Genomic DNA, 15,483 nt, shown 5'->3' with positions numbered 1-15,483 from the left:
TCAAAGTTAAGGAGTCATACATACCTAAGACAGCGTTTCAGATGCGGTATGGGCGATACGAGTTCGTAGTGATGTCCTTTGGACACACCAATGCACCCACCGCATTCATGGACCTCATGAACCGAGTGTTTAGTGAGTTTCTAGATAAATTCATCATCGTGTTTATTGATGATGTTTTTATATACTCGAGGAACCCGGGGGAACATGCGGTGGATTTGGAGATGGTTCTTCAACGTTTTAAGGAACAAAAATTTATGCCAAATTCTCCAAGTGTGAATTTTGGCTGGAAAAGCTGAATTTCTTAGGCCATGTGGTGTCAGGAGAAAGCATATCCTTGGATCCTACCAAGATAGTCGCAGTAAGCCAGCGAAAACCTCTAAAAAATGCTCAGGAAGTGAGAAATTTTCTCGGATTAGCAGGGTATTATAGGCGGTTCAAAGAAGGGTTCTCGAAAATAGATACGCCAATGACCACTCTTACCCGTAAAAAACTCCTAAGTTTGTATGGACCAAACAGTGTGAGAGGAGTTTCCAAGAACTAAAAACGAGGTTGACCACCGCCCTAGTGCTGACTATCCCCAGTGGGACAGAGGGATACACGATCTACAACGATGCCTCGGGACAAGGACTGGGGGTGGTATTGATGCAACATGGCAAGGTGATAGCTTATGTGTCCCGACAACTAAAGAATTACGAAAAGAACTACCCGGCGCATGACTTAGAGTTGGCTGTAGTAGTGTTCACATGAAAATTCTGGAGGCATTATCTCTGTGGGATACATTGCGACATTTACACCGACCAAAAAAGCCTCAAGTACTTCTTCACCCAGAAGGAATCGAACACAAGGCAGCACCGGTGGTTAGAATTTTTTAACGATTATGATTGTGATGTTCTATACCATCCCGGAAAGACCAATAAGGTAGTAGATGCTCTGAGTCAGCAGCCGATGGTTTACATGATGACAGTGTGGGAAATTCCTTTGGAACTGCAAGGAGACATCTCTATGTTGGATCTCGAGGTAGTTGTTGGCAAATTAGCAAATCTTTCGGTGCAACCCATCATTATGGAAGTCATATAAGGAGGACAACTTTTGGAACCTTGGTATGAACAGATCAAACACGAGGAGAGGAAGGATATGTGATCAGGATTCCACATATCGGAATATGGGGTGTTATGATTTATAGGTAGAAATTGTGTTCTCGGCGCTGCAGAGATTAAGAAGCAAATCTTCTATGAGCACACAATGCCCCTTACGCAATGCACCCCGGTGCCACAAAAATGAACCAGAATTTAAGGAAATATTTTTGGTGGTTGAAGATGAAAAAGGAAGTAGTGGAATATGTGGCTCATTGCCTCACCTGCCAACAAACCAAGGCGGAGGACCAGTGACCAGCGGGGTTGCTGCAACCACTAGAGATTCCAGAATGGAAGTGGGAGATGATCACAATGGATTTTTTCACTGGATTTCCAAATACTCCTAAGGGTCAAGTTACGATATGGGTTATTGTTGATAGATTGACCAATTCGGCACATTTCCTACCCATTAAGATAACTTATTTTGCGGATAAGTTAGCAGACTTATACATAGCAAAGATTGTACGACTACATGGAGTACCTAAGTCCATCATATCAGACTGAGACAGACGTTTCACCTTGACATTTTGGAAAAGGATGCAAGAAGGTTTAGGAACTCAACTTAAGTTTGGCACTTCTTTGCATCCCCAAACAGACGGCCAGAATGATCGAACGATCCAAACCTGAAAGACATGCTGAGAGTCTGTGTACTTGACTTCCAAGGGTCGTGGAGCGGAAAACTTCCACTAAGGCAATTTGCTTACAACAATAGCTACCACTACTCTATTAATATGGCGTCGTATGAAGTCCTATATGGGTGAAAATGTGATCCCCGATTCATTGGCACGAAGCCGGTGAAAGAAAATTCTCAGGAGACGCTATAGACCTCCATAGATGGACATCGCAAATATGCAGACTGACGCCAAAGACCCTTGGCATCTGAAGCTGGAGAAAAGGTGCTCCTGAAGGTGGCTTCGTTGAAGGGAGCTTTGCATTTTGGTAAGAAAGGAAAATTAAGTCCAAGGTGTGGATACCAAAAATCCACACTAAAAGAAAAAATACATGATCCCATATTGAAATGAGTAAGGGTCTACGAACATGAAAGAATTGACCCAATGAGCAACATAAGCTAACTTATAAAGTTCTGGCTAGCCTAGAGCCTAAGGCCTAAATGCTCATATGAGAATGGGCCACATTGTGCAAAAGAACCTCTATAGAAGCCAAAAGAAAACGTAACACACTCCCGAGGTAGTCCCAAGAGACCACGGATCAAACGATGGAATCTTCGATCCTCACAATAGTGGATACATCCTAGACATGCCCATCTCGCACATATGCACCACGCTGCACCACGCCTCGCGAGGTCGCCCGCGCACCTATGGGCCTCGCCTAAGCGCCATCTTACGCAAATGCTCCAGCAGCCTCGCCCAGGCAGCGTCTCGCATAGGTGCTTCAGCAGCCTCGCCCAGGCAGCGTCTTGCGTAGGCGCTCCAGCAGCATCGCCCAGGCAGCGTCTCGCGCAGGTGCTCCAGCAGCCTCGCCCAGGCAGCGTCTCGCGCGGGTGCACCAATAGGCCCCGCGCCTCACGCAGCCATGACCCCTACCTCGCCCAGGTGCCATCTCGTGCAAGTGCACCAGTGGCATCGCCCATGAGCCTCACGCCAAGTGAGGTGCACCCCGCCTCGTCCATATGCCATGCACCACCATGGTCTCGCGGCTCCCATGGCCTCGCACCACCATGGTCCCGTGGACCCCCAAGGTGCCTCGTGCCACCATGGTCTCACGGCTCCCATGGCCCCGCACCACCATGGTCTTGCGACTCCCATGACCTCGCACCACCATGGTCCCGCGGCCCCCAAGGTGCCTCGCACCACCATGGTCTCGCGCCTCGCGTACTCGTATAGGGTCTAAGACCTCTAGAAGGAGCGTACGAGAAGCAATAGGAGAGACCCAAGAACTATTTGGTATCAAGCCAATAGTGGTGTAGATGACTGAGTATATCGTTCATGTTAACACGCAAGCTTTCCTACACTTAGTAGAACGTGGGATAGCTTTGAGCAGATACATGCCATGGAGATGCAAGAATAACCATCAGGTACAAAGCACCTGTATGTGTACGGGTGCAGGACGTACGACCATGAGGAGGACAGAAGCGTGACCCTGACATCTGTATAACACAAGTAGTGGAGGTACGGATTTGTACAGAGAGTGGAAGCACTACATGCATTCCTCTGACTATGTACCAGGCTGACACCATGACCTTCTGCTCCACCACGACCTATGCCACTTCCCTGAAAATGTACCTATGTACAATCTTGTCCCCTGGGACCATAATGTATGAGGAGCCATTAGAGCTCTAATATAAATAGATCACCACCCCTCCAAAAAAGGGGTTGGAAAACTCATTGTACACTCAGACTATTAAGCAATATACAAAGGCTCACTCCATTGTGGATGTGTGTTTACTTTTCCTTAAGTTTATTCTAAGTTCTTATCTAAATATCTCCACACATATCTTTGAGTTTTCTGATCTAATTTCGTTGATGAGATTTCACCGTCAACAGTTTGGCACCGTCTGTGGGAAGAAAAAGCATCAAGCCAACGTTCTTTCATCACTTCCAACAAAGAAAGATGCTAAGACGTTCAAAAAGCCTATGGAAAATACAAGATGATGAGGTTCGCCGGGACGGAGTAGAGCGAAGGGCTTACAAGGGAGACCCTCCTCCGCCTAAGCATGGAGGTAGACAGGAGGAACCTCTTCCCCCTAGGGAGGAGAAGGAAGCATCTCCCCTGGCTATCCGGCCCGACGGAGGTCATTCAGAGCTGCCAGTGCATCCACTTCACCGGCCCCCGGTGGCACCATGCTGAGGCCACCAAGACCCAGGTCCATCGACGCACGAGCTGGGCAAGGTTCCCGGGGTATGCTCGGTAAGTTCCAGCTCAAGGACTCGCTTCTACAAAGATGAGATTCACGAGTTACATAAAAAGACCCGAAGGCTGGAAACCACGATAGAGAACATGCAGGAGGTCTTAAATGACCTACTGCAAGGAAAGTCGAGCATACCCATTCTTAAGCGTAAAGAAAAGGAGCATAAAAAAGGGAAAGCAATGTCCCCTTAGACGATGGGAGAACCCGACTTTCCACCAGTAAAACTCCCCCGAGGAACACAACCAAAGCAAGGGTTCAGTCTGAGGACCCGCTAGACCCCTCAAGAAAAAAGAGGAAGGGACTAGACACCAAAATGTGAAGCCCTCGAGGCAAGGTTACCACTGCACTTGGGGGGCACAAAGATGACAAAGAATTTTACTGTGATTCGCCCTTCACAAGGGAGATCCAGGCTGAGCAAATGCCCACCAACCTCAGAGAGCCTCTCATGACTCCATACGAGGGTACTACGGACCCAAAGTATCACTTAGACTACTTCAATAACTTGATGAGGTTAAGAGGGGTCAACACCAGAGAAAAATGTCATTTCTATGTTGTTACACTCAAAGGTGTTGCATACAAGTGGTTCAGAAGGTTAAGGCCAGGAACAATCAAATCATGGCAGCAATTCTCTGACGAATTTCTTCAGCAGCACCATGCGGTCAGCGATTACGTTATGCCTATTACCAGCCTCGCTAACATAAAACAAGGCAAAAATGAGAGTCTGAAGAACTATATCCATAGGTTCAATATGGAGGCAACAAAGGTGGGAAGTCTGACCAAAGCGGAGCTCAAGATGGCTATTACAGCTGGAGTTCATCCAGGAAGCAAGTTATGGGGTAACATGCTCAAAAGAGAAGTGTCGAATTTAGATGATTTCTTCGAAAGAGCACAGAAGTACATACGTGTGGAAGAGGGCCATAAGAACTCGCATGTTGAAGAAAGCGAACCTTCCTCCAGTCGCCCCACTACCAATAATTATGAAGATTCCATATAAAAGGGGACGTCGTGCTAGAAAGGTCGCTGACCAAGTTTAAAGTTGTACGAGGACTATCTAGCCATAAAAGTCCCGACCCGAGAGGAGATCACCTCAAAAATCATAAAAGGGTCTCAAAGTAGATGCTTGCAAAAAGGGTCTCAAAGTAAACGCTTGCTAAAATGGTCTCAAAGTAGACGCTTGCAAAAAGGGTCTCAAAGTAGACGCTTGCATAAAGGGTCTCAAAGTAGACGCTTGCTAAAAGGGTCTCGAAGTAGACGCTTGCCAAAAAGGGTCTCAACAAAGACGCTTGCAAAAAGAGTCTCAAATATGACGCTTGCAAAAGGGGTCTCAAAGAAGACGCTTGCAAAAATAGTACTATGCCTAATGACGAGAAGGACGCTTCTCGCAAGAAATAATAAGCGCGCGCAAAAATATATAAAAGGATAACTAGAAGCCAATAGGTCAACATATCCTTATAGATACAATTAAGGTGCACCAAAGAGAGACCTATCGAACCCCTCCGTGTGGGCTCAAAAGGACCTCGAGCATAATAATAATGAAAAAAAGAAAGAAAGAGAAGAGTCTACAAGAACGCCTAAAGGCCTCCCTATAGACTGCGGGGCAAGTGTGGATACCAAAAACCCACACTAAAAGAAAAAATACATGATCCCATATTGAAATGAGTAAGGGTCTGCGAACGTGAAAGAATTGACCCAACAAGAAACACAAGCTAAGTTATAGAGTTCGATATAGCCTAGAGCCTAAGGCCTAAATGCTCATATGCGGATGGGCCACATTGCGCAAAATAACCTCTATAGAAGCCAAAAGAAAACGTAACACACTCCCGAGGTAGTCCCAAGAGACCACGGATCAAATGATGGAATCTTCGATCCTCACAATAGAGGCTACATCCTAGACATGCCCTTCTCGCACATATGCACCATGATGCACCACGCCTCGCAAGGCCGCCTGCGCACCTATGGGCCTCGCCTAAGCGCCATCTCGCGCAGATGCTCCAGCAGCCTCTCCCATGCAGCCTCTCGCGCAGGTGCTCCAGCAGCCTCGCCCAAGCAGCGTCTCGCGCAGGTGCTCCAGCAGCCTCGCCCAGGAAGCGTCTCGCGCAGGTGCTCCAGCAGCCTCGCACAGGCAGCGTCTCGCGCAGGTGATCCAGCAGCCTCGCCCAGGCAGCGTCTTGAGCAGGTGCACCAATAGGCCTCACACCTCACGCAGCCATGACCCCTGCCTTGCCCAGGTGCTCCAGCAGCCTCGCGTAGGCAGCATCTCGCACAGGTGCACCAACAGGCCTCGCGCCTCACGCAGCCACAACCCCTACCTCGCCCAGGTGCCATCTCGTGCAAGTGCACTAGTGGCATCACCCATGAGCCTCGCGCCAAGTGAGGTGCACCCCGCACGCACCACCATAGTCTCGCGGCTCCCATGGCCTCGCATCACCATGGTCCCATGGCCCCCCAAGGTGCCTCGTACCACCATGGTCTCACGACTCCCATGGCCCCGCACCACCATGGTCTTGCGACTCCCATGGCCTCGCACCACCATGGTCCCGCGGCCCCCAAGGTGCCTCGCACCACCATGGTCTCGCGCCTCGCGTACTCGTATGGGGTCTAAGACCTCTAGAAGGAGCGTACGAGAAGCAATAGGAGAGACCCAAGAACTATTTGGTATCAAGCCAATAGTGGTGTAGATGACTGAGTATATCGTTCATGTTAACATGCAAGCTTTCCTACACTTAGTAGAACGTGGGATAACTTTGAGCATATACATGCCTTGGAGATGCGAGAATAACCATCAGGTACAAAGCACCCGTATGTGTACGGGTGCAGGACGTACGACCATGAGGAGGACAGAAGCGTGACCCTGACATCTGTATAACACAAGTAGTGGAGGTACGGATTTCTACCGAGAGTGGAAGCACTACATGCATGCCTTTGACTATGTACCAGGCCGACACCATGACCTTCTGCTCCACCACGACCTGTGCCACTTCCCTAACAATGTACCTATGTACAATCTTGTCCCCTGGGACCACAATGTATGAGGAGCCATTAGAGCTCCAATATAAATAGATCATCACCCCTCTAGAAAAGGGGTTGGAAAACTCATTGTACACTCAGGCTATTCAGCAATATACAAAGGCTCACTCCATTATGGATCTATGTTTACTTTTCCTTAAGTTTATTCTAAGTTCTTATCTAAATATCTCCACACATATCTTTGAGTTTTCTGATCTAATTTCGTTGACGAGATTTCACCATCAAAATAAGGTATATCAGTTTGGGATAATGGAGAAAATCGGCATGGTAGCCTACCGATTAGCTCTCCCACCGGTGTTGGCTTGAGTACATGATGTATTCCATGTATCTATGCTAAGAAAATATGTGGAAGACCCGAGCCAAGTACTTAGTAATGAATGGTAGGAGGTGGAACCGAAACTGTGTTACGAGGAGAAACCGGTGAGGACTCTAGATCGTAAGGATAAGGTGCTGCGTAATAAGACTATACCCTTGGTAAAAGTGTAGTGGTGTAACCACGTGGTAGAAGAAGCAACATGGGAACCCAAAGACCGGATGAGACATTTATACCCACAGTTGTTCTAAGTTTCAAGGATGAAACTTGTATAAATGGTAGGTATTGTAACGCCCCACGTTTAGGGCACCAGGTAAACCCTAGTTCAAGTATTTTAATTCTATGTATTATATATTATTTCAGGGGAACATTTTATGTTACAAGAAGTTTGTGATGTTTGAATGCTAGTCATATTGTGTTAAGTGCAGTTTTTTTAGAAATCGAGACCTTTGGTCGTGGACTGGGTCAAAAACCCTAATCAGTAAAAATCTCAGATAAAATATTCTTGATGGAATAATTATGGCAAAACTAAGTTTGAACGTAAACTTAAAAAAAATAACTATAGGTTTTTTTTTTTTTTTAAATGATAAGTTTGGTGATGCCACATTTTATTTAAATTGATTTTTCTCACTGAGAAAAATTAATCAAAACTATACACTATGCTAATGCCTTTTTGACCTTATGTTCATGCTTATTTGAGGATTAATAAAATTTAAATTACGGATACTTTAAGGCATGTGTGGCTGGTAATGTACAGTGCTTGAGTGGGAAAACTTGCCCAATAGAATTTCAAGAAAATATCCATCATTATGTTCCCATGTTCTCATCTTTTTTTTATTGAAAAGAAAACTAAGCTAACTCAACACTCCATCTCACTACCCAAAGTCCCCAATCGAACCCTCCCTCTCTCTTACTCTATTTGATTTTTTTTTCAGCACACACTCATCTCTCTCAAAGCTCTCTTCTCTCTCTAGAAATTTAGAGCACCATTGAAGAAGCTCCATTGAAGGTTTTACAAAAAGTTTGAACCAAAGTTAAGAAAAAAGGGTGAGTTCTCTTGTTCTTCTTACCATCTTTATTTTCTTCTTCCTATGTTTACCGAACCTTTAAGGGTTTTAAAACTCTATGCATGGTTGTTTAATACTCACCACAGCCATCATTAAAAACCTAGGTGTGGTGGATGCAAGTGTGAGCACCATCATCTACTTGCACGCACGCTTAGAAGGAAATTTTTGAAAGAAGTAAACCCTAGAGCAAAATCTTTTTAAGCATCCCTCCCATTTTCTTTTTATAGCTCTATAATTTGATTCTTAGTGTTTATGGGAAGGAATTTAAGTGTGTGACGTGTTGAGAACTGGTCCGAAACCCTAAGATCTCAACCACCCCAAAGGCTTGAACATAAAGAGGTAAAAATCTTGATTCTTACCATAACATTTTAATGGCTTTAGAAAATTTGAATTTGATTGTTGTTTTGTGAGTTAAATTAGTTATTTGGGTTTTAATAAGGATATTTTGTGGGTTGATGATGCATGCATGTGGTTTATGTGGTTTTTGGTAGCTTGGAATCCAAAGTTCCATAGGATTGGTTGATGCATGCTCGCTGCCAAAACTTTTCAATGGCATCCAAAGGGACAAATCATACCTAAATGACCTAATTATTCAATGAAATTTTTGTAATTCGTTATTTTGATAGAGTACATGATTTTACCATCTTGAACTACTGAAAAAAATTTTATATAACTCAAGTTAATTATGCTCTTTTCGGGAATCTAGTGCAAGCTGGATTAGGATTTGGCAATTCAAACCTTACAATTTTGAACAGTTAGTTGAGTGGGTAAAAAATTATTATTTTTGGCTGAAATTTTTACTGAATGTTATGGACATATTTAATATTAATTTTTTGAAACAGTTTTTAAAAATTCACTATAGTTTGGGAGTTATAAATGTTCCAACATAGATGTTAAAAATTGTTTGCTACCAAGATGGTGTTGTTACAATGGCTTCCAACGGGTCAAACACTAGGTTATTGGTCAAATTTTCAAATGGTACTTTCAGAATTTCATTATTTAGGAAGAGTACTTGATTGTAGCATTTTGAAACACCAAAAAATGTTGTGTCTACATCAAGTTATAAGCTTTTTGTGATTGATGTGCAAGCTGAAGTGAAATAATTACAGCTTGAAAAGTGCATGTTTGACCAACGTTTTGACAAGTTTAAAATCAATATTTTTAGATAGTTTTAATTATTTAGACTATTTTTATATTAATTAAAAGCACTGCAAAAGTTGGCTAAGAAATACTCCATAGATTGTGAGTTTTACTTTTCCTGAAAGGTTGTCAAATCAAATTATGTTTTGGATAGATTTGTTTTTTTAAAACTTTAAGTCATAATTCACTATTCAAATCATGTTTCTTTTTCTTAAAGTAAAAATAAGATATTTTCTATAGATTAAGGGTTCACTACTACAAAAAAGACTTTTTAGGACTAGCATTGCGAGTCCTAAAAAATTTTTTAGGACTCACGAGGTACGAGTCCTCTATTTGAGAGCTTTAAAAACTGAGGTTTTTTAGGACTCGCAACACAAGTCCTAAAAACTCCCGTTGCGAGTCCTAAAAGAATATTTTTAGGACTCCTAAAAAATTGGGTTGAGTGCCTTTAAGTAATTTTTTAGGACTAGCGTTGCGAGTCCTAAAAGATCTCGTTGAGTGTCTTTAAATTAAGATTTTAGGACTCGCTTTGCATGCCCTTAAAAGTAAATTTTTTTTTTTTAAAAATGCAGCTACAAATATTCATTTTGATTTTTAAAAAAAAATATCTCTATGAGAGTCCCAAATGTATTATATATGTTAGATTTCTAAAGTTTTCAAAAGAAAATACAACAAAAATAATTTTTTATTAATTACTCAAAAATATAATTTCAATATTTATTCTACTCGGCTTACAAAATCATATTACATAGTTTATACTATAGTCAAATTCTATCATCACCAAATATTAAACAAGAAATGTATACAAAGTTAGTGAAATATATTCTAAATATTTACAACAAAGTTAGTAAAATTCTAACTTCAACTACCAATGTTTGAAGAGTCTGAAAGAGTGTGAGTTGGGCAGATAGAGTTGTAGCTTCTATTTGAAGAGTCTCAAATTTTCGCTCAAGTTCCTGTATATAGCGAGCTTTCCTCTCCTTTGAGCGAGTAGCAGATTGTCGATTAGCCAATATCCTTTGTCATATAATGAAAATGTTAGGGGAAGAGAGCATACTTAGAAATAGAAAATTAATACAAGATATAGAACTAAAAATATAGTTGTATTTCACAAATAATGCATGGATCTATTTAGTGCCAAAATCCCAAGTAATTCAGAAACTTCTCAAAAGAATCATATTACCCTCAACTTATTATCCAAAACCTTTTTACAAAACAATACATTTAATTAATTGCTTGCCAAAGATCTTATCCTATAAAAGGTTATATAGCATGAAAATTTCATCAAACTTTCCTAGTCCCGTCTTTTAACTATTGTTATATTCTTTTTGCTAAAAGCTAGGAAATCTCTATGATGATGGCTACCTTTTCACGACCTCAATTGCTACCTACAGCCGTTCAAATATCAATATAGAACAAATACTGCACTATTACATCCTCTTGGATGCTAAATATTATAAATCATATTTTCAACAGTTTCTAGCCTAATTCAATAGTTATAATCATGATATAAAGCAGTTACTTCACTATATTCTTTACTGAAAAATGAAACAAACATACATGGGGTTTCCCAAGCAAGAAAAAAAAAATAAGTCATTTATTTTTTGGAGTGTAAAAAAAAATCTATCAACAAAAGTTCTTCGTTCTTTAACTACTAATACATGTGTGACACCATAAAACTATATGTTCTCTCATAAATACCTCCCTCCCAGTCCCAATGGAGTGACTAATAAACCTCTTTCAATATGTGGAGGGAAAGAGAGGCATACTTGATTTCAAATATGTATCCAAGGAAAAAGAGTTCATTCCAGAGTTGTCTGATTATTTTGTAGGCAACCCTGTATTAACACAAGTAATTAAGTCAAAAATTTCAACACTTAATAGCTTTGCAAGTTGCAATGGCCACAATTAGCAGAAAATCACTAGTTTCCATATATCTCAAGTTCATATGTTGTGCTTACTTCAAAACTAAGACAACAAAACTAAAAATTGTATCCAAATTACTTCAAATTAGGCCCTACAAAAGACATAAAAAATATCAAATATCAGCTCATAAACAAAAGAAAAAAATATGTCTGTACAAAAGAACTTTCAAAGACTACTCTACAAGCTTCATGTGAGGTCAGTAAGTAAATCAATGAGTGTACGGCTGTTTTATTATGTACAAAACCAAATGCCCAACTTACATAGCCAAAAATATTATTGCCATGGTCATTTCAACCACTCATATACCATAGTTCCCCCTAATGTTTCCTATCAAGTAAAGCAAATTTGACTAAAATGTAAAGAACATCAAAATAAGAAATTCTCAAGTTCTAATAACAGGACCCTTGTACAGCCCTCTCCAAATCACTCCAAATCACAAAGTTACAGTGATTACATATATATTAATCCTTAACAAATCTATACTATTTTAAATAGATAAAAACTAATCATCCCTGCTTTGAAATTCAAAAGCTGCAAAACCAATTTCAATAGTTGCACAACCTCCACACTTGTGCAAATGGAAACATTAGCAGCTTTATATATTCTAATAGAGTACGTGACTAAAAACTTGTAAAATATTAGATAGTATAAACAAATCAACAAAAGTAAATGTACATAGTATAAACAAATGCTATTTGTAACACTAAGTCCAAGAACCGCCAAACCTTTAATGGGAAGAGAGAATAGCCACCACTGGAGACGACGCCACACACACCAAAGACGAGCAAGAGTACCTCAAAAAACCAAGAGATGACAGCAAGATGGAGAGAGTAGGGAGTCAGGAGAACGACGAGATAGAGCTCTGATTTTTTTGGGGATAAGTACTCATGGCCATTGTTTTAAGCTGTCAGTACCACATTACAATATGCAAACAAAAACAAATTATAAACACACAAAAGGGACCAACAATTATGTTACTGTAATAATAAGTTACCATCAATTAGAAGCTGCATGAACAAGACAAACCAAATTCAAGAAACATATCATGTATAGCTAGAGTCTCCTAATTAATTAACTATATATAGCTACATAAACTAATATTAATGATTGATATAAATGATGTTCTACTCAATAATCTATACAAAGAAGAGTGTGATGATCTGATCGATAGTATTTGATTACCCTCAATACCACAAGGGGAAGAGGCATGCATATATATGCCATTTTTGCTAAGAACCAAGCTATATAACATGCTATGCAAAGATATATATATATTGAGAAATTAATTAAACTTATTGAGATGAATTATACATAACAGGAATTGAATGATGTTGTCGACTGGCCATTTTGGAGATTATTAATTACTCGAGCTATTGAAATTAGACATGGAAGTTATCATTATATATCCTCATGTGTAGCTTTTAATATATTATATATTAGCATACATACATTAATTGCTTTCCAAAGAGAAAAATAAAAGACTACTCAAGACGAAAGTGAGAATGAGACCAACATCTCTTGCTTGAAGGAGAAAGGGGAGCTTGTTATAGTATAAGAGATTATATTATATAATATAGTTTATTATTAGTTCCATAAACTTCCATAATTGAATAATATCTAAAACTGGGTTTGATAATCCAAAATCAGAAGAGAGTAGAAAGAAACAAAGTGAAAACCTTTAGTTGTGAAAGTCCTTTTTCAACTCTCTTTTTATTGATTGAAACTCCACCTGGTAAAGTCTCCTTACTGCCATAACCAAAATCAGTCAAACTTTTCTTCTTCTGGCTCATTAATCAAACAAAATTCAACTAATCCACTTGAAAAACCAGTTTAATGGCCAAATCATAATTCTTATCATCATGTATAAATTTCAATGAAATGTCCCAAAAAAGAAGTTAATCCAAAACTAACCTGACCACTATAGCTTCCAAATTTTCATCAACTATAGAAGGGCCATAAGGGTCCATGATTGGCTCAGCTTGCACAGTGAGCTCTGGTTTTATAGACTATCACCCCATTTATATGAATATATATATAGAATCTGAATAACATTGGTCTACTTTCTGAAGTTGCAAAATTTATTCATTGCTTACCAATTTACGCAAATATATTAAACTTCTTCAAACAATGGAATAAATTATAAATGCTATTTTCGTTACTTGAATGGTCAGGCAGAAAGAATGCAACAGAAAAATAAAAAAATTGAAATAAACGGATCCCATGATACACCTCGATGAACAATAAAATAAAATCACGAGCTTTCTTTTATTTGATATCACCCAATGAAAAGAAAAAAAAATATATGTACAAAAAAAAAATCCAGACAAATCAACAACACTCAAATTGGTCAGAAAAACCAGACCCAGATACACACAATCTACAATAGAATGAAAGCACAAACTAAAATAATATTGTTCAAAGTTCAAACAAACGAGGCAATGATTCAATGATCTTTATAAAATATGTAAATACATATATACAATTAACCAGCATGCATCATATCCAGAAAGAAATGAGAAAATAAAAGTTGACAGAGTTGATTTTTATTTCATTTTCATCATTTCTACTAATATTGAACAACTCCACTTGGCTTAGATATCAAGAACTTAGGTTGATTTTTTTTCCTTTTTATTATTATTATTGGCAATGGAAATTATTATTGATTAATACCTTCGGCCTGTGCTCTTCGGTCTGTGCGAATCGTCCCTTCAGCCTGTGTTATTCGGTCGGCAACGGTGGCGGTACGGCTACAATCAGCTGGCTGAGGTAGAGGCGGCGACGGAGAGATTGAGAGGAAGGGTGAGGGTGCGGCGACAGAGAGATCGAGAGTGAGAGTGAGGGTGAGGGGTGCGTCGACGGAGAGATCGAGAGTGAGGGTGAGGGTCTGCGGCTACAATCCATTTGTGGTATATTAGGGATTAGATTTCTAATATATAAATTCTATTTTAATTAACACAATTTTTTTTATTTAAATTAAAAATATCTTGTGTGTGACTGAAATAAATTTATGTTATTTTACTAAATAATGTTAAGGACTTGCTTTGATAGTCTTTAATACTTTTTTAGGACTCGCAAAGTGAGTCTTTAAAAGTCACCATAACTAATTTTTCAGCCCAGGTGTTTTTAGGACTCCCAAAGCGAGTCCTTAAAGAATATTAAGGACTCCCAAAGCAAGTCCTTAAAATTGTTAAGTAAAACACTCATTTTTTAGCCCATATTTTTTTAAGACTCGCATATTTTTTTAGGACACTCATTGCGAGTCTTAAATTGTGTTTTTTCAGGACTCTCAATGAGTGTCCTAAAAACTCCATAAATATTTTTAAGGACTTTCATTTATGTGCGTGTTCTAAAAAAGTGTCCCGTAAAGGGTATTTTGTAGTAGTGGTTAAGATTTAAGTGGCTTAAAATATAATGAGGTTTCACATTTTATTGAAAAATCTTAAGATAGTACTCGTGTGTGAGATATGACTAAAGTTTGTTTATTTTGTTAATTGAGAAAATAAAATCTTTTTGATAATAAAACTTATGGGTTTCTTAAATAACTGAAAATTGACCTTTTTAATTTACAATTTTAATAAGGCGGGAGATAGCGGTTGACACTTTAATTTTATAAGGATATTAAGAAAGCGGTAATGAAAGTTTTCTTTAGGCTTAAGAAAGTGGTCTCTTTATTCAATTGGGAATTTATTTCTAAATTTCCAGAACCATTTTTTGTATGCATGTTTTTTTTTTTTATGAATAATGTAATAAGGCTACAACTTCAAGGGTTTAGTCTAAGTTTTAAGATTTAAGAACAAATGCTTTTAAAGTATTGAAAATTTGAGAAGTTCATCCCTAATTGCTCAACTTAAAGAAATAAACTTAATTAATCAAACGCCATAATTAATCCGAGTCACTGTATGTGTTTTCACTACAGTGTTATCTAAGCGGGAAGACTTGCTTCTGGATACAAGATCTCCACAAGCAAGCGCTAAAGAATCCGGCTAAGACAACTTATGATATGTTTGG

General features: G+C 39.6%; 1 long non-coding RNA gene across 4 annotated transcripts; it reads right to left on the bottom strand.

Moving 5' to 3' along the window:
- Positions 1–10,211: 10,211 nt before the first annotated feature.
- LOC133818967 (uncharacterized) lies at positions 10,212–14,209 on the bottom strand. 4 transcript variants are annotated; one of them, XR_009886172.1, is made up of 4 exons: positions 13,152–14,209; positions 12,201–12,379; positions 11,511–11,566; positions 10,212–11,387 (listed from the first exon to the last, which is right to left on the bottom strand). It is a non-coding gene; the product is annotated as an uncharacterized LOC133818967 (long non-coding RNA). The 4 variants fall into 4 exon arrangements; XR_009886173.1 differs by having other exon boundaries at positions 12,201–13,221; positions 13,387–14,209; XR_009886174.1 differs by having other exon boundaries at positions 12,201–13,538; positions 14,146–14,203.
- Between the last annotated feature and the right edge of the window lie 1,274 nt (positions 14,210–15,483).

Source organism: Humulus lupulus, chromosome 2 (assembly GCF_963169125.1).
Source record: "Humulus lupulus chromosome 2, drHumLupu1.1, whole genome shotgun sequence".
Classification (NCBI taxonomy): domain Eukaryota; kingdom Viridiplantae; phylum Streptophyta; class Magnoliopsida; order Rosales; family Cannabaceae; genus Humulus; species Humulus lupulus.
This window is presented reverse-complemented; position numbering and strand designations above follow the sequence as displayed.